At 38.0% G+C, this 21812-nt stretch overlaps 1 long non-coding RNA gene across 1 annotated transcript; it reads right to left on the bottom strand.

The window, feature by feature from the left end:
- Window positions 1–229: 229 nt before the first annotated feature.
- Window positions 230–19470, bottom strand: LOC122429681. Its single transcript, XR_006266084.1, has 3 exons — window positions 19390–19470; window positions 2946–3004; window positions 230–706 (listed from the first exon to the last, which is right to left on the bottom strand). It is a non-coding gene; the product is annotated as an uncharacterized LOC122429681 (long non-coding RNA).
- Window positions 19471–21812: the final 2342 nt, after the last annotated feature.

Genomic DNA, 21812 nt, shown 5'->3' with positions numbered 1-21812 from the left:
TTCAGTCTGTTCAGCACACATAAGTGCCCCAAATTATGAAGATTTGGGGGGCCATAATTTTCCCATCTGGATGAAGTGGATAGTGTTAAGAGGCCTCATAGATCATACCATGTTGTCATTTATTATAATGGTTTAACATACTACAGAATTTGTGTTGTCAAGAATATGGGGTGGAGTGATTTATTGGCTAGGATTGATTGTGTTGCTAATAGTGCAGATGGCTTGAATTTTGGAAGGGGGAAATTTCCCACCACTGAGCATGAAGGAATAAATGCTGGGTTGCCAAGAGACAAAGGGACCTTCACTCAGAAAAGATTCATTTACCTGCCACGTGCGGACAACATTCAAGAGGTAGTTTTTGTTTTCCTTCAAACTACACTTTAAACTCTTTTTCGTGCCTCAGGGAGCGGTGGACATTTTATATACCTGAAATGTTTTTCCGCAATGGAGCCAACTTTTGTCAGCTCCCCCTCTGGGACAGCATGGGCAGGGCTTTCAGAGTTTCTCTTCGGTTTCTGCTACAAGTACCAAAACCATGACCTTGCCTGGAAGGCTTTTTGCAGCTGAATGTCTTGGAGCTCGACGTCTGCGTTGACTTTCAGTGATTTTCTGTAGGCTAACACCTGGAAGCCATCACCTGCAGATGCCCAGCTGCGATGTGCTCTGCCCGGCACAGCAGTGCGGGTGCTAATGGAAAGGCATTGACCTGCCAGGTGAAACAAACAAGACAGACACCAGATTGTCTCATGCGATAATGACACTGCCTGTCTGGATCTGATCACCACGACTATTCAAAAATTCAGATGAGACTATAGGAATAAGAGGAGAAAAAAAAAATCCATGAAAGATAAATAACTCAGTTTTGCTCTTTTCTTCCTAAATGATACAATGACAAGTCACCCTGCCTCTCTCTGGTTCTGATTTCTACTCAAAAGTAGGGTTTTGGAAACCAGGACCTCAGTCTTTTCCATCCTCAACTAATAGTCCTCTGGCACTGGATGCTTACCCTTGCTAGCTCTTCCCAAATTACTATTAGAGAATCTCAATATACATAGGGCTTCCTCAGTGGCTCTGCTGGTAAAGAACCCACCTGCCAATGCAGGAGATGACACAAGAGACATGGGTTCAATCCCTGGCTTGGGAAGATCCCCTGGAGAAGGAAATGGCAACCTGCTCCAGTATTCTTGCCTGGAAAATTCCATGAACAGAGGAGCCTAGCAGGTTACTCTCCATGAGGTCACAAAGAGTTAGACACCACTGAATGTGCACACAGACATACACACAAATATAAATAATGTGATAGCAACAGCACCTGGGAAAAATAAGATGGGTATCCTAATTTGAAGAAGCCTTGATTTTTAACATGTTTGAGTCTGACTTCAAGTAGCTTACACTAAAATATTTTACTTACAGCATTAGTCACCCATGCACTAGGGATTTATTCTTCAAACTTATTTATAAAAATAAAATGAAGCCCTCACTGTCTAAAAATTTGGAGTGCTAACTAATTGAAATGATGTGTCACCTGTTAAATGTCTCTTTATCAGAGGAAGAAAAGCACTCAACCCTATGGAAAGATACAGAGCTTGAGATATGTCTCTAATTGCGAACATCTCCTGGTAAATGAATGGGATTTTGCAGGTCTGCTCTTGTACACAATCATTCTTCTACACACAGATATATATTCTGGGCAAATTTGCAATGCTCTATTTAAAAGTTTTTTCTTCTGTACACAATAGGGATAATAAACAGACAATGCTCTTTGAAGTAGAATAGAGAATGACTCCGTGAAGTCAAGGGGCAGCATGAAAGAATGTGAAAGCAAAAGGTGAAAAACTTGACTAACAGCCATTTGAGGATAAAAATGTGTGTTCGTGGGGATTCCATTAACTGATCAAAGAATGCTGTGTCCACACACACATTTATAGAGGCTCTTACACTGGAAGGTTAAATTTGCCTTTCCGTGTGCTTTATCAAATGGGCGTGGCCAGCATCTTATTGCTACCAGCACGCCTATGTCACATCAAAGCAGATTTGTTCAGTGCAGCTCTGTAACTCATTACCTGAATTTCCTATCTCATATGTAGCTCCTTTTGCTCACTGGCTGATGTTTATTCCTTCCTAAGAGCAGAATTCCATTTGCAGAAGAAACAGCCTGGTTCATACAAGTTCAGATGTGGACAATTATTTCCACTGGTGAAACCAGAGAGAGAAGTATTTCCACCCCATAATAAGAGAAGTTTGTCTGCAGACTTGCATCTGAAATCTGGCATCTGGTTCTAGATATTTTCAGTGTTTTATTGAGCCTAAAATCCAGGTCTACTTGACTCAACATTCACAACTAACAAAGGACCATTTATTTTTTAGTAACATTGCTGGCATGTAAAATGGTCTAATAATCAATTACTAAGACTCTAGCATCTACCACTTACTGTGCTAGGAGCTAGAGATTTAGTGGCAAACAAAAAGATGAGCGCCTGCCCTCATGGTTTATTCTAGGTGGTCACACAGGCATACATTTGTTCTCAAGGCTCTCTGGCCATATTTGCAACACTCAAGTTCTTTCTGACCTTAGCCAGACATGTCTGGACTGTGCTATACTCAAGGTTGTAGGACTAGGGGTTGGGGGAGCTGCATGAAGGAAGCAGAGAGAGAGATGAATGGGCCTAAAATGATTTCTGATATCCACCCCTATTTTCACACCCATTCCTATTCAATGACACCATCCTCTGACAAATCCTAACTGAACTAAATCAACAGTACACATCCTTTCTACTGCCCAGCTGCCAGGGTTAGCAGAGCTTACAAATCATCTCAGCTGCCATCAGAGCAACCTGTGTGACCCCCGCTCTGATGGGGGAACACCATGGGGAGAGCACTAATGGTATTTTTCATTCCATAACTCAGAGTGCCGAGATACACTTGATTACCCTAACGATGTTTACCTTTGAATAGGACTAGGTTGATTGAGGATGCAGGTTTCTCTCTTCTGTCCTTTGATCAGCTGGAAAAAAAAGTGGATGTTGATCAAGATAATAAGCTAGGTAAATTCTGTAATAACTCAGAGTCCAAAAGTCAGTGCATAAACATGTTTGCATCCAATACTTTGACTCCAAAAGGGAAAAAAAAAATAGAATGTTTTAATTTGTTTCCGTTCCCATGTCTTTGAACATGGGAGCTTTGGGGGTCTTGTTTTATAAGCATAATGAATCAAAAAATTTTTGGTCCTCTACAACAGTGAAACCCTCATCTGGTGAGCATTATATTGAGATCCAGATCTTTTCAGTGAGAATTTCAATAGGTGAACTAGAAAATGATCAGTGAGCAATGAGAACTATTATAATGGCAACATCATTTCAGATGAAGCCTTCAACATCTGTTTCGCTTTCTAATTACAAATACAACACTCCCTCCTGACACCCAGGCTCACCATCACCACCATAAATCACAATCATAAAAAAATTTAAAAATGAAGAGATTTACATGGTTTTAGGTGCTCAGTATTCAGAACCACAAGCAGGTTTCAATTATGTTGCTCTCCTGTAGCAGATGAAATGGGGTGGGATGGAAGGAGAGGAAAATAGACCTCTATACTAATCATGCAATTCATTTTTCCATAGATTTTCACCAAGCTCTCATGTAAACAGAAGTGGTCCTGGGAGGAGAAAAAACCACCAGACAGCTGAGAAGAAAACAACTTTGGAAAATTCTTTCAGTCATTTATTAATAAATATTTGTCCAAAAACCTACTATGTGACAAGCTTGGTGCTGGCTTCTGGGGACAAAGCAGTAAACAGATCATACTTCTAGAACTCACAGCCTAATTCTTGGAAGACACATTAACAATGATTGCACATATAACTATATAATCACTACTGAGATGTTTTAGTGAAAGAAATCTTCAGGGTTCTATGACAATGAAACCTGCAACAAAAATTCCAAGTAAATAGCAAAACCCCAAGGAGATCGCAGAAAGACCAGGAGAAGCATTTTTCTGCTGACTTTAGAGACACCAGCAGAGCTATATTTCCAGGATTTTTCATTTTCTGAAGAATCAATAATTAGAAACAGAACACAGCTACAGTAATTTCAATAAAATATTGTGGATATAATTTATAGATTTAAATTTCCAAAATTTCAGGCTTAAAGAATGAGAGCACTCTAATATATGTTTGCTTTTATACCAAGAAGTACTATGTCTAAGGAGGATGATATAGCAGTATTCTCCAGTATTCTGGAGGGTGTGGAGTACAGGAGGGTACTCCAGTATTCTTGCCTGGAGAATCCCCAAGGACAGAGGAGCCTGGCGGGCTGCCGTCCAAGGGGTTGCAACGAGTCAAACACGACTGAGAACAGCACAGCACTATGTCTGAAGTCTCAGACTGATTAGAATGAAACAGTCTAATACACAGAAATAGAACCATGAATTATCCTGAATTTGATGACAAAAGAAGAGGACACAGATAGGACCCAGAGCAAACACATCCCTATTCTAATATAGTGTTACCTCAATTTCTTGGAGAGCAGAAAATTATCATCGAAATAACAACAATTCAGAACTATGTATATACTATTAGATACTATTATATTTTGTGTTATAACACTTCATGTACATTTCTAAATGCATTCATATTCATGTTACATGTCATATTGTACATGCTGCTTAAGTCTATAATATATTGTCTTAGTAAAAGATGGTAATGCTACTGTAACAAACAATTCCAGAGTCAATGATTTAAAACTCTATCAAGCTACCAACGGTATTTTTCACAGAACTAGAATAAACAATTTCACAATTTGTATGGAAATAGAAAAAAAACCTTGAATAGCCAAAGCAATCTTGAGAAGGAAGAATGGAACAGGAGGAATCAACCTGCCTGACTTCAGACTATACTACAAAGTTACAGTCGTCAAGACAGTATGGTCCTGGCACAAAGACAGAAATATAGATCAATGGAACAAAATAGAAAGCCCAGAGATAAATCCATGCACCTATGGATACCTTATCTTTGACAAAGGAGGCAAGAATATACAATGGAGAAAAGACAATCTCTTCAACAAGCGGTGCTGGGAAAACTGGTCAACCACATGTAAAAGAATGAAACTAGAACACTTTCTAACACCATACACAAAAATAAACTCAAAATGGATTAAAGATCTAAATGTAAGACCAAAAACTATAAAACTCCTAGAGGAGAACATAGGCAAAACACTCTCCGACATAAATCACAGCAGGATCCTCTATGACCCACCTCCCAGAATATTGGAAATAAAAGCAAAAATAAACAAATGGGACATAATTAAACTTAAAAGTTTTTGCACAATGAAGGAAACTATAAGCAAGGTGAAAAGAAAGCCTTCAGAATGGGAGAAAATAATAGCAAATGAAGCAACTGACAAATAACTAATCTCAAAAATATACAAGCAGCTCATGCAGCTCACTACCAGAAAAATAAATGACCCAATCTAAAAATGGGGCAAAGAACTAAACAGACATTTCTCCAAAGAAAGAGACATGTGTACCCCAGTGTTCATCACAGCACTGTTTACAATAACTAGACATGGAAGCAACCTAGATGTCCCTTGGGAGACAGATGGATAAGAAATCTGTGGTGCATATACTCAGCTATTAAAAAGAAAGCATTTGAATCAGCTCTAATGAGGTGGATGAAATTGGGGCCTATTATACAAAGTGAAGTAAGTCAGAAACAAAAACACCAATGTAGTATGTTAATGCATATATGTGGAATTTAGAAAGATGGTAATGATGTCCCTATATGCAAGACAGCAAAAGAGACACAGAGGTAAAAAACAGACTGTTGGACTTGTGGGAGAAGGTGAGGGTGGGATGATTTGAGAGAATAGCATTGAAACATGTATATTACCACATGTGAAATAGATCACCAGTCCAGGTTCAGTGCATGAGACAGGGCACTCAGGGCCTGTGCACTGGGGTGACCCTGAGGGATGGGATGGGGAGGGAGTTGGGAGGGGGTTCAGGATGGGGCACACATGTACACCAATGGCTGATTCATGTCAATGTATGGCAAAAACCACTACAATATTGTAAAGTAATTAGCCTCCAATTAAAATAAATAAATTAATTTAAAACAATAAATAAATAAAACTCATTGATGCAACAAGTTCAATTTGATTCAATTGAAACTGTTTCATACTTTCTGCAAGTAAAAGCTCATAAGGATAGGTTTTCCCCCAGCTGAAACAATTCTGATTGCCATGGTGGTGTAAAGGGTTGGTAAAGAATTGCCCATTGGTTCTCAAATGCTTCCATCTAGATGTTGTGTTCATTCAAATTTCCTTGACTAAATCAAGGCATATAGTCATCACTAGAACAATCCTCCCATTTGCCCCAAAGTACAGAGGAGCCAGGTCTTTTCTTTCTACTTCATAAAACACAGATACTATATTTAATATACCACCTGAGTGTACTTCATTCTATCATCTATATAATTTGCTGTTAGGACTTCCCAGGTGGTCCAATGATTAAGACTCTGCACTTAAAATGCAAGGGGATTGGGTTGGCCAGGGAACTAAGATTCCACTTGCCATGTGGAGTGGACAAGAAACAGACAAACAGAAAAAGAGTGTGTTGTTAAAATGCTGCTTTCTGCCCTAGGTTTGTCTGATATCTACAATTAAAATGTAGACATTTATATCAAACAAATCTGATCAACAGCCTTTATCTTCCACCTCTATTTCATACATATCTAAACAGGAGAACTAAGATCATGGCATCTGGTCCCATCACCTCATGGGAAATAGATGGGGAGACAGTGGAAACAGTGTCAGACTTCATTTTGTTGGGCTCCAAAATCACTGTGGATGGTGACTGCAGCCATGAAATTAAAAGACGCTTGCTCCTTGGAAGAAAAGTTATGACCAACCTAGATAGCATATTAAAAAGCAGAGACATTACTTTGCCAACAAAGGTCCGTCTGGTCAAGGCTATGGTTTTTCCAGTGGTCATGTATGGATGTGAGAGCTGGACTGTGAAGAAAGCTGAGCGCCAAAAAATTGATGCTTTTGAACTGCGGTGTTGGAGAAGATTCTTGAGAGTCCCTTGGACTGCAAGGTGATCCAACCAGTCCATCATAAAGGAGATCAGTCCCGGGTGTTCATTGGAAGGACTGATGCTGAAGCTGAAACTCCAGTACTTTGGCCACCTCATGCGAAGAGTTGACTCATTGGAAAAGACCCTGATGCTGGGAGGGATTGGGGGCAGGAGTAGAAGGGGGTGACAGAGGATGAGATGGCTGGATGGCATCACCGACTCGATGGGCATGAGTTTGAGTAAACTCCGGGAGTTGGTGATGGACAGGGAGGCCTGGCGTGCTGCGATTCATGGGGTCGCAAAGAGTCGGACACGACTGAGCGACTGAACTGAACTGAACTGAAACAGGAGAACACAGCTTACTTTTGTGTGAAAATACAAGCCTTTATGCCCTCTAGGTAGAAATAGAAGTACTAAAGACACCACAGCAAGAGTAGAATGTTCCTAAAAACGTCATTCATGACAGTAGCTGGAGTTAGAGATTGGGAAACTGCAGTTATTAAAATTTAAAAGAGCAGAACTGGATGAGAGGTTAAGCCATACTGATGAGGTCTAATTAATTTGAACTCAATCTGTTTGGTTTAAAAAAAAAGTCTTTTTTTTCTAAAAATAGTCAGCATTTTATGCAGGAATTAATCAACAGTCAGTCAGAAACCAATGTTTTCTCAATGTGTTTTACAAGGAATGAAACATTTTAGCCTTCCTTGACAAGAAAAGAAAATGTTCACTACATTGATGATGTCTTTCATGTATTTAAAAAAGATTTTTGTTTATAAATCTATGTTTTAAAGACTATATATATCTTTCTGAATAGCTCCTTTATTCTCCTTCTTCCAAAGCACATACCCATAATCCTTGCCCTAGGAAATCACTAAAGTTTTCATTTCAATAATAGAGTATAAATATTGAAACAATAGCTAACTAAATATGAATACCTCAAAGAGAGACAATTCATACTTTTTCAAATATTGTAGTGTCTTTTTCTGTGATTGCAAGATACAAGCCTTCAATACATTTTTTCTTACTCCTGGATACTCCTCTATTTTAGAAGCAAAATAGAAACATAGTATCTTATAGCATGAACAAGAAACAATAGTGTGAAGAGTTTAGTGTTATCTAAGTATGGTTGAGAATCTTTCCACTATATTTCCTTAACCAGCCAAAAATGTCATCACTCTATCTTATTATAAGTGAAAGTGAAAGTGAAGTCTCTCAGTTGTGTCCGATTCTTTGCAACCCCATGGACTGTAGCCTACCAGGCTCCTCCGTCCATGGGATTTTCCAGGCAAGAGTACTGGAGTGGTTTGCCATTTCCTTCTCCAGGGGATCTTCCTGACCCAGGGATTGAACCCAGGTCTCCCACACTGTAGGTAGACACTTTACCATCTGAGCCAGCAGGGAAGATCCTATCTTATTATAGGTATCATCAAATCCTGTTTATGCAGGTTTGGTTTTTTTTTCATTGTGGTAAAATATACTTAAGTTGGTACGTAAATATATGTGTGGTAAATATACATAAGGTCTGACATTTTACCCATTTAAAAGGATAAATTCAATGACATTGAAAGTCATGAAACCATCACCACTACCTAGTCCCAGAATATTTTCATTATCCTAAAAAAAAAAAAAGAAATCATATCCATTAAACCTCCATCCTCCATATCCTCAATCCCTGGCAACAACTAATCTGCTTTCTGCCTCCATCAACTTGCCCACTATGGATATTTAATGTGAATTGACTTATATAGTATGTACCAGTTAGCCTCTTATATATAGTTTCCTTCAGTTAGCACAATATCATCAAGGTTCATAAACTTTGTTGATGTATCAAAACCTCATTCCTTTTTATGGCTGAATGACATTCTGTTGTATGAATATACCACCATTTGTGTATCTATTCATTCCAATGCTCATATGGGTTGTTTCCACATTTTAGCCTTTGTGAATAGTGCTGCTATGAACATTCTTGTTTGAACACAACAACATATATTCCTACGAGTGCAACTGTTGGACCATATGGTAATTCTATTTAACTTTTTTGAGGAATAGTCAAATTATTTTTCACAGCTGCTGAACAATTTCACATTTCCACTAGCAATAAATGAGTATTCCAATTTCTCTACCACTTCACCTACACTTGATATTTTTCTTTCTTTTTTTTTTTTGTTCTAGTCATCCTAGGTGTGAAGTGGCATCAGCTTTTCCATTTCTGCAGGAAAGACTGTGGGGATGTTGATAGAGATTGTACCACATCTGTAGATTGCTTGGAGAATCTTCCAATCCATGAATACAAGATGTCTTTTTCATATAAACTCATTTTTATGTTACATCAAAAATACTCATTTTTTTTAATCATTTTCAAAATACTTTAATGATATCTAATAAAACTCCTTCCTGGGACAATGCTATATACTTTGAGTCTCTTCATTTCATTATTACATAATATCTATATGATTATATACATTTTTTAAAAATACATCATAAGTGTGTATAACATAAAAAATTTTGCCAAGTCCGTATACATGAATTTAAAAGATTATCCCTTTTATAGAGTTAGAGAAAAGAATCAATGTTTGTGATTCAATAAGAGCTATAAAGATAAATGTATCTTGAGAAACTTGCAAAGCCACAAGGTTAAGAATATCTGATGACATTTGATCATTATTAATGTGTTGGTATCTTAAAAGTAAATAAATGATACTCCTTTCTTCTCTTTCCAAACTTTAAAAAATGGAAATATGGAAGTTAAACTGATGGAGTTCATAATTTCAGTTTAAGAATATAATCTGGATTGAACAAGTATCAATGGATATCCTATTAAACTCTCTGAGTAGAATTGTTTCTCTTTGCTCCAGATAACTAGACCAGAGAAGATGTTGCCTTTCCTGTAGGCAAGCAGATGTAAGGGGAAAAGAGAGAGAGAAAGGGAGACAGAGACAGGCTTGAGCAGATCATCATGCTCTGCTCTTCCCCAAAATTTACCAATAATATTAGAAATTCTTCTGGACCTGAGGATTTGTTAAGGGACAGAAAGTAGTTGTTTATCCAGTACTGTTCTCTCCTGACAATGTAATGTACATTATCTCTTTTCTGCGGAAAAATGAGGAGTGAGAAATAACTCTCCCAGTGTTGATGCAGCAGAAGCCCCACTCACCTTTTGACCTCACACTGACATTGTGTTAACCAGACAGAAAATGTTGTCATTCAATCCATTTATAGTCGCTTTTTCTTCTTTCATTTAGGAGTATAATCTATTCATGTATGATACAAATCAAACCACCACAAATTAAAATTTATGCTCTTAATTCAAACTTCTGGTTTTTATCTTGGAATTATCAATCTTTTATCTCTACTTCTTTTCACTTTGTTGTTCCCATGTAGGAAGCGCTGTAAACTTTAAAATATGACTTGTTGACTTTGAAATATGGGTAAAAATACCCAAATGGTGATTCTATAGGCAATCAGATAAAGGTATCTGAAGCTTAGAAGAAAGAATGATGGTAGAAGTGAATTTTTGGAGCCATTGGCTGCCCTGTGGTTAATGAAGTCAAGGGCCTGGAAAAGAGGACTGACTATACTCCAAAAAGGAAGGGAAAAGAAGGTCAACTGAAGACAAAATCCTGAGATACTTTAAAATCTAGGAGTAAAGCAGAGAAGAAGGCCTGAAATTAGTGACTAATGAGGAATAGAAAGAGATGTTTTGAAACAAATGAGGAAAAATGGAATCAGAGAAATTGTGTTTCAAAAAGGAAGGCGTGTCTATCACCAGAGAGAAATCCTATAAGGTGAGATAAGGTTTCAAGGTCACCATTGGACTGGGCATCTAGGAAGATGTTGATAATCTCAGAGAGTATAGTTTCAGTGGACTGAGAAAATATCAGGGCATATGTTGAATCCAGGTGAGGTGAATGAAAGAGAAGACTGTGGACACAATACAAACATTTTTGAAGACTTGTCTGAAATAAAAGGAAATATAAAGAGTAATACAGTGAAAAGAAGGACTTTTTAAAAAATATGAGTGATACTTCCCCACACTTACATTCCAAGGGGAAAGAGAGCTGGAGGATGAGGGGTTGAAGAAGCAGGACAGGATGGTGTTGGTTCCTAAATCAAGGTCTACCAGTGGAAGGGCTGTGGTGGGACTTAGCACTCAGGGGGAAAGATCCATTTTAGCGGGAATGAGGGTCACTCTTCTTTGGAAACCAAAGAGGTAAGATCTTTGCAGATAACACATTTAGGAGCTGAAGGACTTCAGGATTGAGGGTATCTTTCGTATTTTTAATAATAAAATGAGATGGACAGCTATCTGCTGAGGGAGAGGGTAGCTGGGGAGGGTACAGATTCACAGAATCAGGCAAGTTTTTGGTAGCAACTGAGGACAATTAAAGAGCAGTTGATCAGGGACAATTAGTAATTCTGCTGAACAACCTGAAAGATACCGATGATCCTCATGCATAGGTCTGTGTACTTGCAACACCAAGCCAGAACAGCTTTGGGGTTCTATCAGAGTGGCTGGCAAATGAGCTAGGTAATGATAAATATTAGGAAAATCTATTCAATTATTCAGTATATTTTTCTTCCAAGTGGGACAGGAGGATGATAGAGAGACTATTAGGAAAATCACCTATAAGCCCATGGAAATCAGATGCTAAAAGATTCAATGCCATCGAAGACTTGAGAAGAGCTCTCTTACGTGAGTGATGAAATGAGCCTGGTAAGAAATCATTTGGTATATATGCTGTTGGACCATTTCTGTAGACTGTATTTTTTCATTTTAATACAAATATCCCTACATAATATTCATCAGCCCTGACTGCATGACCTTATGCTCTGGATCTGATTTGGTAAGATGCTGTCTTATGTGACCTGATTCTCTGATTTGGATGCTCACTGGTTCCACACACCACAACTGCACACTGAAGGCATTGCCTCTGGATGAGGAAGGCTGCATGATCTAGAATTTGGAGTCCACGTCTGCACACTGTTGGAGGTGGCTCATCTTATGTTGAGCCCAGGTGCCGAGGACTCCCCCTGCCACACTTGCTGGATTCTTCCCAGCAAGTTGGTTGGTGGTTTAGTTGCTAAGTCATGTCTGACTCTTGCAACATCATGGACTGTAGCCCACCAGGCTCCTCTATCCATAGGATTTTCCAAGCAAGAATACTGGAGTAGGTTTCCATTTCCTTCTCCGGAGGATCTTCCTGACCCAGGGATCGAACCCAGGTCTCCTGCACTGCAGGCAGCTTCCTTACTGACTGAGCTGCCAGGGAGGCCCCTTCCCAGGAGGGTGATCAGTAAAAGTCAAGGCAAGGTGAGGAGCAAGAAATCCAGTCTGCAGCCCCCAGAGCCACACCAAACCACTACAGTAGCTCTTCTCCAATAAGAACACACATCTCCTTGTGCCAAGAAAAAAGGCAAAATTTGTTTAACTTTCCTTTAGTCTACTTACTACAGTAAATCTGCTTATTATATTTTAATATAGATATTTAGATATAGATATATATAATATAGATATTTTAATATAGATACATTATTTTAATATTATTTAATAATTATTTAATATTTTATTATTATAAAATATATTATAATACAATACAATCATATGTAATTATATAATAATTATATTAATATATATAATATATATTTATAAATATATATATATTTAATTTAGTAGATATATTTATTTATAAATATATAGATGTATTATTTAATATTATTCAATATTTTATTATTATAAAATATACATTACATATTATATATCATATATTATTATATCATATATTTTATATTTATATTATATGTAATTACATTATATTATATATAATATACAAGTATATATTGTTTATATTATATTTATTTTATATTATATTATATATTATGTAAAACATATAATATAAAATGTATAAAGCATAAAATTATTATTGAATAATTATTTAATATTATTTAATATAAATTAATTATTTAATCTATAGTTTAATATATATATATTATTGTTGAGAAACAAACTCAAAGAAACATTAACTGACCTACCCAAGGAGAGCACAGCAGTGGGGAAGTTATACATTATGGGGCTCAGGGTCAGGCAGATCTAGCTTTGAAAACTGACCTCAAGTGGGGGGAGGCAGGAAGAGGGTGGGACGAATTGAGAGAGTAGCATGGAAACAGACACACTAGCATATATAAAATAGTAAGCCAGTGGAAATTTGCCATATGACTCAGGGAACACAAATCCAGGCTCCACCACAACCTAGAGGGGTGGGATGGGGTGGGAGGTGGGAGGGAAATTCAAGAAGGAGGGGACATAGGTATACCTGTGGCTGATACATGTTGATTTTTGGCAGAAACAAACAAAATATTGTAAAGCAAGTACTCTTCAATTAAAAATAAGTTAAAAGAAAGAAAACTGACTTAAAAATGGATGCTAGCTAAAACTATAAGGCTTATTTTTTACATCTATAAAACAAGGATAAAATACATTTCTCCAAAAGTTCATGTGAAAATGAAATGATACAAAGTATATTAAAGCACCCAAGATGGTACATGTCCCATAATAAGAATTCAATATAAGTTAACATGATTAGTTATTTGGTAAAGTACCTTTAGAAAACTACATTTTGACCTAATCAAATGTAAGTCACTGCAATCATGGGGCAAAACCATCTAGTAAGAAAACCACTCCCCGTGTCTAAGATAAATCCTTACAGCTAAAATATAAGGACCATTCCTCTTGTTCCGTCCGCACTGAGAGTGGAGAATGGCTGGTCATCTTTATCTGTTTAATAACACTTCACATACTAGAAATTACCGTTAACTGGCATTGTTAACTGGCATCTCTACTTACTCTCCTGCAAGCTAAAAAGAAAAAAAAAAAAACCATCTCATTTAACCTTTTCAAATTGTGCTTGTTTTCTAGCTCCTTAATAATCTTTGTGGCTCACCTTTGAACATTCCACACTTTCTCTCTTAATTATGAAGGCCCGACATGGACGCAGTGTGGAGCCTGCCTGTGGTGGGCATATTGCACAAGTTACCAGGGTGGAAAATAAAGATGGAGAAGAGCTTCAGTTTTACAGCCAGATATCCTGCTGCCTTTAAAACCAGTAACATGCTGCTGCTGGAGATCCTACAGAGAATACCAATCTGAAACAAAGATCTCCTTCATTGCCATGTTAATATCTGGTCTTTTCTCATTTTACTAGTGACTTTTTTTTCTGCCTTAAGTTTGTTTATCCTAATCAGGCAATGTGTAGAAAATTAAGGAAAAATAATAATAATAATTTACAGTTACGTTTGGGGCTGCAAAACAAAGTCATGGTCACCCAAATTACACGGTTAATTATATCCATTTTCTATTTTATACTGTCTCTCTTTATGAACTCAATTATTTATATCATTTTGGAACTGGAAAAGACACTAACAATAACAAAAGTCAGCATTTTTATAGTACAGTGGAAAAATAGTTTGCATGGTTAAAAAATTGGAAACTTAGTATATCATGTCTACCTCTTGGAAACTCCTAATATTTACTGATATGTGAAAACCTAAAAAGTTCAGCAGTTAATAAAACTATTCAATTCACCTGACCAGACCAGGTCTTTCTGAAACCTATTTCATGATGAAACTTCTGGGGGATCCGTATTATACTTACATCCAGTTGAAGCTGGGTTCCAGTGGAATCCAACTAACTTTGAAATGCTAGTATTACCCAAATCTATAACTATACAAGAAAGCTGAGTCTTCAAGTGTTGCTTGCCTGGTTCTCATCTCTTTCATTTTTGCTCTTCTAAAATCTTACTATTATTCCTCACACATGTACCATCATTGCCCACAGATATTTTTTATTGCATTTTTACCCAAAATGGTTAAACACTTCCATCTCCCTTCAACAAAGAGAAATAGAAAAATTGCAGATTTCTGTTTAGAAACCATTTCTGTGCTATTCCCTAAATGTCTCCTCTCTGTATACTCCGTAAATACACACTGATACAAATTATCTGGTGGGAGTATATATTCTTTGTCTGTAATCTAGAGACCACCATAGTCTCTAATCTATCTTTGAACATGTATTTGCATAGCCAGTTTTTACTAGTTTCAACTAACATGTGAGGACAAATGACAAAGCATTAGGTCACCATGAAGTCATAAAATTTCCCAAAGGTTGATCAATACTAATTTATAAGTGCATGAGTAATGCACATATGTCATTTTTCAACCGATGATTTCTATTACCCGGAAAAAGCCTCATGGAAGAGAACTGGAAAAGTTCTTTCCTATAAGCCTTGCAACTGAAAAGCAAGGAGAGCATCTATTTTAAGAAAGGGGTCACTTTTTATTATTGTGTGTGACCCAGGACAGCGTCTTCATTTCCACTCTAAAGGACAACCCATTTGAAACTCATGTTGTGACCCTCAAGTATCAGATGAGAGCAATACCATCAAAAAACCTGAATAAGAAAAAGCTTGAGAATTGATTTTCTATGACGCTGTGACCAATCTGCTTTTTATTAGTTCCACTAACATCAGTACTAAATACATAAAAACGAGACGTGTGTGTGTGTGTGCGCACGCGCATGGCACTGTTTTTCTTTTATCCTAAGATCACCTCCACAAAGCTCTAGCCTTCTGATGAAAGAAGAGAGGGGGAAGAAAATCCTCATCATTCTCCTATTGGTCTCAGACCTAAATTACTCTGTTTTCCCAAGTCAGCCAATGCCTTGTACAGCTAAAGCACTAACCTTGGTTCCTGAAAATATTGTCTCCTTGTTAAATCACCTACTCTGGATAGGCCCTTAAAGAGCCCGGCATGCCTTGAAATTTATTGCCACAGCATATATATCTTCCTAAGGCCTGCAACTCTCTTAAGTCTTTTCCCCAAGCAAACCTCCTGATATTTATCCCTGCAGAGGGCAACCAAGAGCCACACTACTGGCCAGATACATCCTTGTACCCTGAAGGAGCAGTGAGCAAGGATTCCTTAGCTTGGGCCTCTGTAGGACCTGAACAGCTAATCCGAGTCATGTGAAGGGCTTTAAGCTGACCCATCTTTCCTTTTTAATTGAACAGTATGCACAACTGCTTGGAAAAGCCCAATTAGGCTGACCTATCCTCCCTTCAAAGGCCCGATTGTTCTGATGTCTAGTCAAAGATACATGCTACACACATAGACATGCTATAGAAGCCAGATTCACAGACGAACCCACAGGCATTCTGAGTCTCACTGACATCCAGCCAGCTCCTTCTCTGTTTAGGTAGATGTAATCCCATTTGGCACCTTAAAGTTTATCCTAACCCATCAGATTTTCTTTAGACCATTTTACAACAGGTTTGTTTCATTAGTTAACCTCCTTTTGTGAGGTCTAAGAGCCATAAGCCAGAATGATGTTGGCTTGGCAGCAAAGAGTTTTATAGCTGTGTCATGACATATTTTAATTTTCCAGCTAGAATGGTCTTGTGTGCTTTCTGCATGACCATTTACAGCATAACACATTTACTTTGAAGTTGACAGTGCCCTGTTCTTCTTCATTATAGTCACCCAGGACTGCATCGTTAAATGTGTAGGCAGCAGGAAGAAGCTAGGGAGGCCCCCACTCAGATGACCCAACTGAGCATATCCGCTTCATCTCAAAGATAACACTGGCCACTTCAATATCCAGAAAAATAAATTAACTCATTATCTAAGAAAATACAAGGTTTAAAATAAGATTTCTTAGAGATTTGTGGCACTTTCCTGGTGCCGTCTATTTGTTTGTTTTGCTTCTAGGGCACATTTAGTAGGTACTTTATGAAGACCTACTCGTCAATTTTCAAACTACCCTTAGCTCACTTTAATACCATTAATGACATCTTGGGAATTTAGATCCACTGGGAAGCACAGAGAACACATGTAAACTTAGAGATTAGGCCATTTTATAATAATGCCTTAGACCTGTCTTCTCAAAGTGTGATTCTGGAGCCAGCAACATCAGTGTCCAATATCTCCTGGACCCATCTAGAAAGACAAACTCCCAGGCCCTCCTCCGGACCTGCTATATCACAAAATCTGGGGATGGGTTTCAGCTAGGCATGTCCTCCAGGTGGGTCTGATGCAAGCCAAAGTTTAAGAACCACAGCCTCAGTCATCTACAAATTATTTTGACATACAGAGCATTTCACTTCTTTTCATGATTAGGTAGAGATTAGTTTCTCCACTTTCCGAAGAAGAAGACAGACTTTAGAAAGAGAACTTGTTCAAGATCATTCCGTGGCTAAATAGGAAAGCCAGACTAGATCACAGTCTCCAGTTCAACATTCATTCCATAGCAACCTCCTACCTCAGCAGCAAAACTACTACTGAACAGACAAGCCAGGGTGGATCACCTGAACCTAGAGATCCATTGGCTGGGCTGGCCAGGTAAAGCCCCTAATGGATGAGTATTAAATAAATAAATAGGATTAAGCATGGGGACAAAGCTAACAAACGAGGAGAATCCAAAACTCCAACACAATACAATATGGATGGTGTGGGAAAAGCAAACACGCCATGAGAAACTAGAAAAAAAAGAGAGAGAGAGAGAGAGAGGAAGAGGGAAAGATGGAAAGAGAAAGATGGAAGAGGGCCCTACTTGGACATTTTACTTAGACCTTGTGGCAGGAGAAAAATCATTGTCGTTCAGAACAATATCTATGACAAATATGGAAGCCAAAAAAAATTGTTTCAACCCCAAACACTTCTAAGGCCATTTCCCCCAATTTACTTATTTATTTGACTGCATCATGTGCCTTGTGGGAATCTTCCCCAACCAGAAACTGAACTGGTGCCCCCTGCACTGGAAGTGCAGAGCCTTAACCACTGGACTGCCAGGGAAGTCCTCCTCCCCTTATTTATCTTTGCATCTCAACTGCCAAATTCAGTGTTTCTGAAAGTGACAGCAGACAAAGCATATCAGAAGCGTCAGAACACTTGCCTGAAATCAGATTTCCTAGCGACATGTTACATTTACCAAATCTGGAGGTAAAGTGAAGAATCATTTCCTCTACACTTCATCTCAGGTGAATGTTCTAGTTTAAGGTCAGTAGCTAGGCCAAGAAGAGTTCATAGTTTGCATTTGTGTGTGTGTGTATGTGTTTATGTTTTAATTAAATAGGATGTTATAACTAAAAAAGAAAAAAAAATTTCTCCTCATTATTCAAGGAAAGTCAAAGGGGAAAGTTTCTGCTTTGCACCCAAAGGAGAAGAGAAAAGTGTGACACAGGACACACGTTAAGTGATCCTCACCTGAACTGCAAAAGAAGAACAGAGTGTACTTACAACTGATGCATATGGTCATGTCTACTCAGATATATCACTACATCATGGTAAAAATAAATACTATCTTCTCGCTAAGCACAAATACTGTATAAATACAATGCTATATTGAAAATATATAGGGGCAAATGGGAGAAATAAAGGGAAATTTATGGACTCAAGGATATAGTCTCCAGAAAATCTTTTCTGCCTCATCCCAAGCTCCAACTTATTCTAGCAAGATACAAAGTTGTCTATGCATTAACACAACTGAATAGACTTCTGTTTTAGTGAGAGGTCTTGGCACTTTTTCATCATGCCATTTACCATCACTTAAAAATTAGGAAGTAAAAAGTCATAAAAAACAAAACAAATGCTAAATAAATAAAAGAACTGGCACAATCCATCTCAAGTCAATTCAATCTGCTCCTAGATAATACTTACTTTTTTTCTGTTTATTTCTATGTTTCCCAACATACACTCCTAGAGATTGTGATTTGATTGGTTGGGGACGTGGTTGGGGCTTTGGAATTTTCCAAAGATCCCCAGATGACTCTAAGGTTCAGATAAATTTGGGAACCATGACCTTAAACCAATCACGTAAAGCAGAAGAAAAATGAACATTGACTATTTATAGTACTTTAATGCAATTATTTTCTCTCTTTAAAGCTTTTCAATGATTCCCCTTTGTGTATACTATTTCTCAGGTCCTATAGGATAAATGCCAAGTCTTTAGGGGAAAAGAAAAGCCTTCCGTTATGTGATCACTGCTGTTTTTTCACTTTAACTTCTGTCTTCTCGCCTAACAGTTCACACTCAAGGAATGTGAAACTTTCACATATCGACATATTCAACAATATCTATTGAAAGTAAATAAGTAAGAATGAGAAAGTACTTCCAGTTAGACCTCTAAAATCACTCTCACACAAACTGGAGTAAAAATTGGAACTGCCCTGTAAATTTGGGGAGAAGGGCACCATATTATTTATTTACCATTTATCAGGTGGTTTGCTCTGATTTTCAACCACTGTTTGTGAAATATGCAAAGATTTTACCTCTTTCTTCTAAGCCACAGTTCACATCAAAGGTGGTAAGATGTGCGCCATGATGATTCTCCTTCTAATACTGCATTTCATTCCAAATGGTTCTCCCTCTTCTGTTCCCTGCTTCTGTCTTCTGCAGTCATCCTCATGGACACACTGCCATGGAAAGACATATCTTCAGTGGAATGTACCATGTCTCCCCGTTGGGTTTAATAAAAACTAAAGCTAAACAAGAGAGAGTGGTGAAAATCACGTTTCCTTTCCCTTGGTGTTACACACACATCTTCATAGATTAAGACCTCAAATCTACAAGGATGCAGGAACTTTCCTCCAAATAAAGGTCATGCATTTCTGTCATGTCCTTTCCTGGTTTGGGTTGCTTCTTCCTGAGCAGCCACATCTTTGTCACACCCAGCCATATCCTGTTCAGCCTATCCAAAAATCTTAGAACAGCCTGCTCACAAACACTCAACATAACAGCCTAGAAATATCATTCTCCACAATTTGAGCAGTGACTCCAACCAAACACCTGGTCACTGTCTCACCCTCATTCGGGTCTTGGTTTGTGTGTGTGTGTATGTGTGTGTTGTCCAATTCCCCACTCTGTCTTAATGAAGGGCTAATTTTATCTTTTCAGATAAAGTTGGACTGAAGGCAACTGAGTTGAATTACTCCCAACTTTCTTAGAAAAACATTGGTGCTCCAAAAAGAGGCCTAAGTCTTTTGAATTCTATAATAGAGATTTATTGGTGACTCTTTAACTTAATAAAGTCAGTTTAAGGGCAAAATAAACTAACTTGGGAAAAAACATCAGAAATTGCTACTCCTTTGAAGACCTGGCAGCCAGCCCTCTTGTCTATCCATATATGCAATTGCCATTGCCAAACCCAAGATAGCATTTTTACATCAAATCCTTAGGCTTTCTCTCAACTGACTCAATTCTGTGAATCTATCCTCATGGCTCAGCAGCAAGGAATCCGTCTGCATTGCAGGAGCTGCAAGTTTGATCCCTGGGTCGGGAAGATCCCCTGGAGGAAGGCATGGCAACCCACTCAAGTGTTCTTGCCTAGAGAATCCCATGGACAGAGGAGACTGGAAGACTACAGTCCATGGGGTCGCAAAGAGTCAGACAGGACTGAAGTAACTTAGCACACACACACACTCAAATGTATGGCAAAGAATGGGTTTTAAATTAAATAAACACCTCCAACCACTGAACATTATCCCACATAGGGAAGATAGACAGAGGTAAACTCAGAAGTTATACAATAATTCCACAGGCCTACTGGACTTAGACCATGTCATTTGACATTACTCAAGAAAGCTCAAAAGTTAATGTATTTGTTCCTGGTGGTACTTGTCGATAATGTATTTATCCTTAATGAAGACATAAAAAATTGATCTGGAGCTGGCACATTTCAGAAGTTGAAGTGGTTTATTATGATATTCCAAGGAAGATGCCTTTTGTTTTGCAGTAAAAGGAATTAATGTAAAAAATGAATCAGCTTTTGTTAGGTACAAAATAAGCAAGTGTATGGATATAATACTGATATTTAAAACTATCTGAACAAGGAAAAATAAGATAAATCAAACAAAAAATTTTTGAGTGTCTACTATGTACCCAGCCTGTGTAAAATGTTTAAGGTATTAACTCCATATATTGAGTTACCTTCCCAGTTGACCTTCACCTTCATTTTTAAGAACTGATATTAGAAGGGCTTTGGTTAATATTTTAGGTATGTTGGAAATTCCCTGGCAGTCTAGTGGTTAGGACTACATGCTTTCACTGCCAAGGACCCAGTTTCAAGCACTGGTTGGGGAACTAAGATCCCATAAGCCGTGTGGCACAGGCAAAAACAACCTGACAACTTAAGATATACTCTTGTCTTTTTAAAAAATCGATAAATGTCAATTAATTTTTTTCAAATGACGCTTTTCTTCATTTCTGATTTTGGGTTTTGTTTTGATTGCAGGCTGAGTAAGGACAGAGGATTTGAGTGTTGGGGTGTAGGAAACATCTCACCCAGTAATAATGTCAGAAACACCATCAGTCAGCATGGACACTCCCTACCAAGGTCCCACACAAACTTCTTTTTGAAGTTAAGAAAATTATTGCTTTTCCTCTCAAGTTAACATTTTGCATCCTCTTTTTTCTTGAAACAAGCTAATTATGTCAGTGAGACTAAGTATAAATATGAGAACATTCTTGTAAAAGGAAAATGCTCAATAAGGGAGAGGATTCCCTGATAGCTCAGTTGGTAAAGAATCCGCCGGCAATGCAGAAGACCCCGGTTCGATTCCTGGTTCGGGAAGATCCTCTGGAGAAGGGATAAGCTACCCACTCCAGTATTCTTGGGCTTCCCTGGTGGCTCAGATAGTAAAGAATCCGCCTGCAGTGCAGGAGACCTGGGTTCGATCCCTGGGTTGGGAAGATT

This window comes from Cervus canadensis, chromosome 28, assembly GCF_019320065.1.
Source record: "Cervus canadensis isolate Bull #8, Minnesota chromosome 28, ASM1932006v1, whole genome shotgun sequence".
In the NCBI taxonomy this organism is placed as follows: domain Eukaryota; kingdom Metazoa; phylum Chordata; class Mammalia; order Artiodactyla; family Cervidae; genus Cervus; species Cervus canadensis.
The sequence above is the reverse complement of the archived record's forward strand: the minus strand, read 5'-3'. Positions and strand labels throughout refer to the sequence as shown.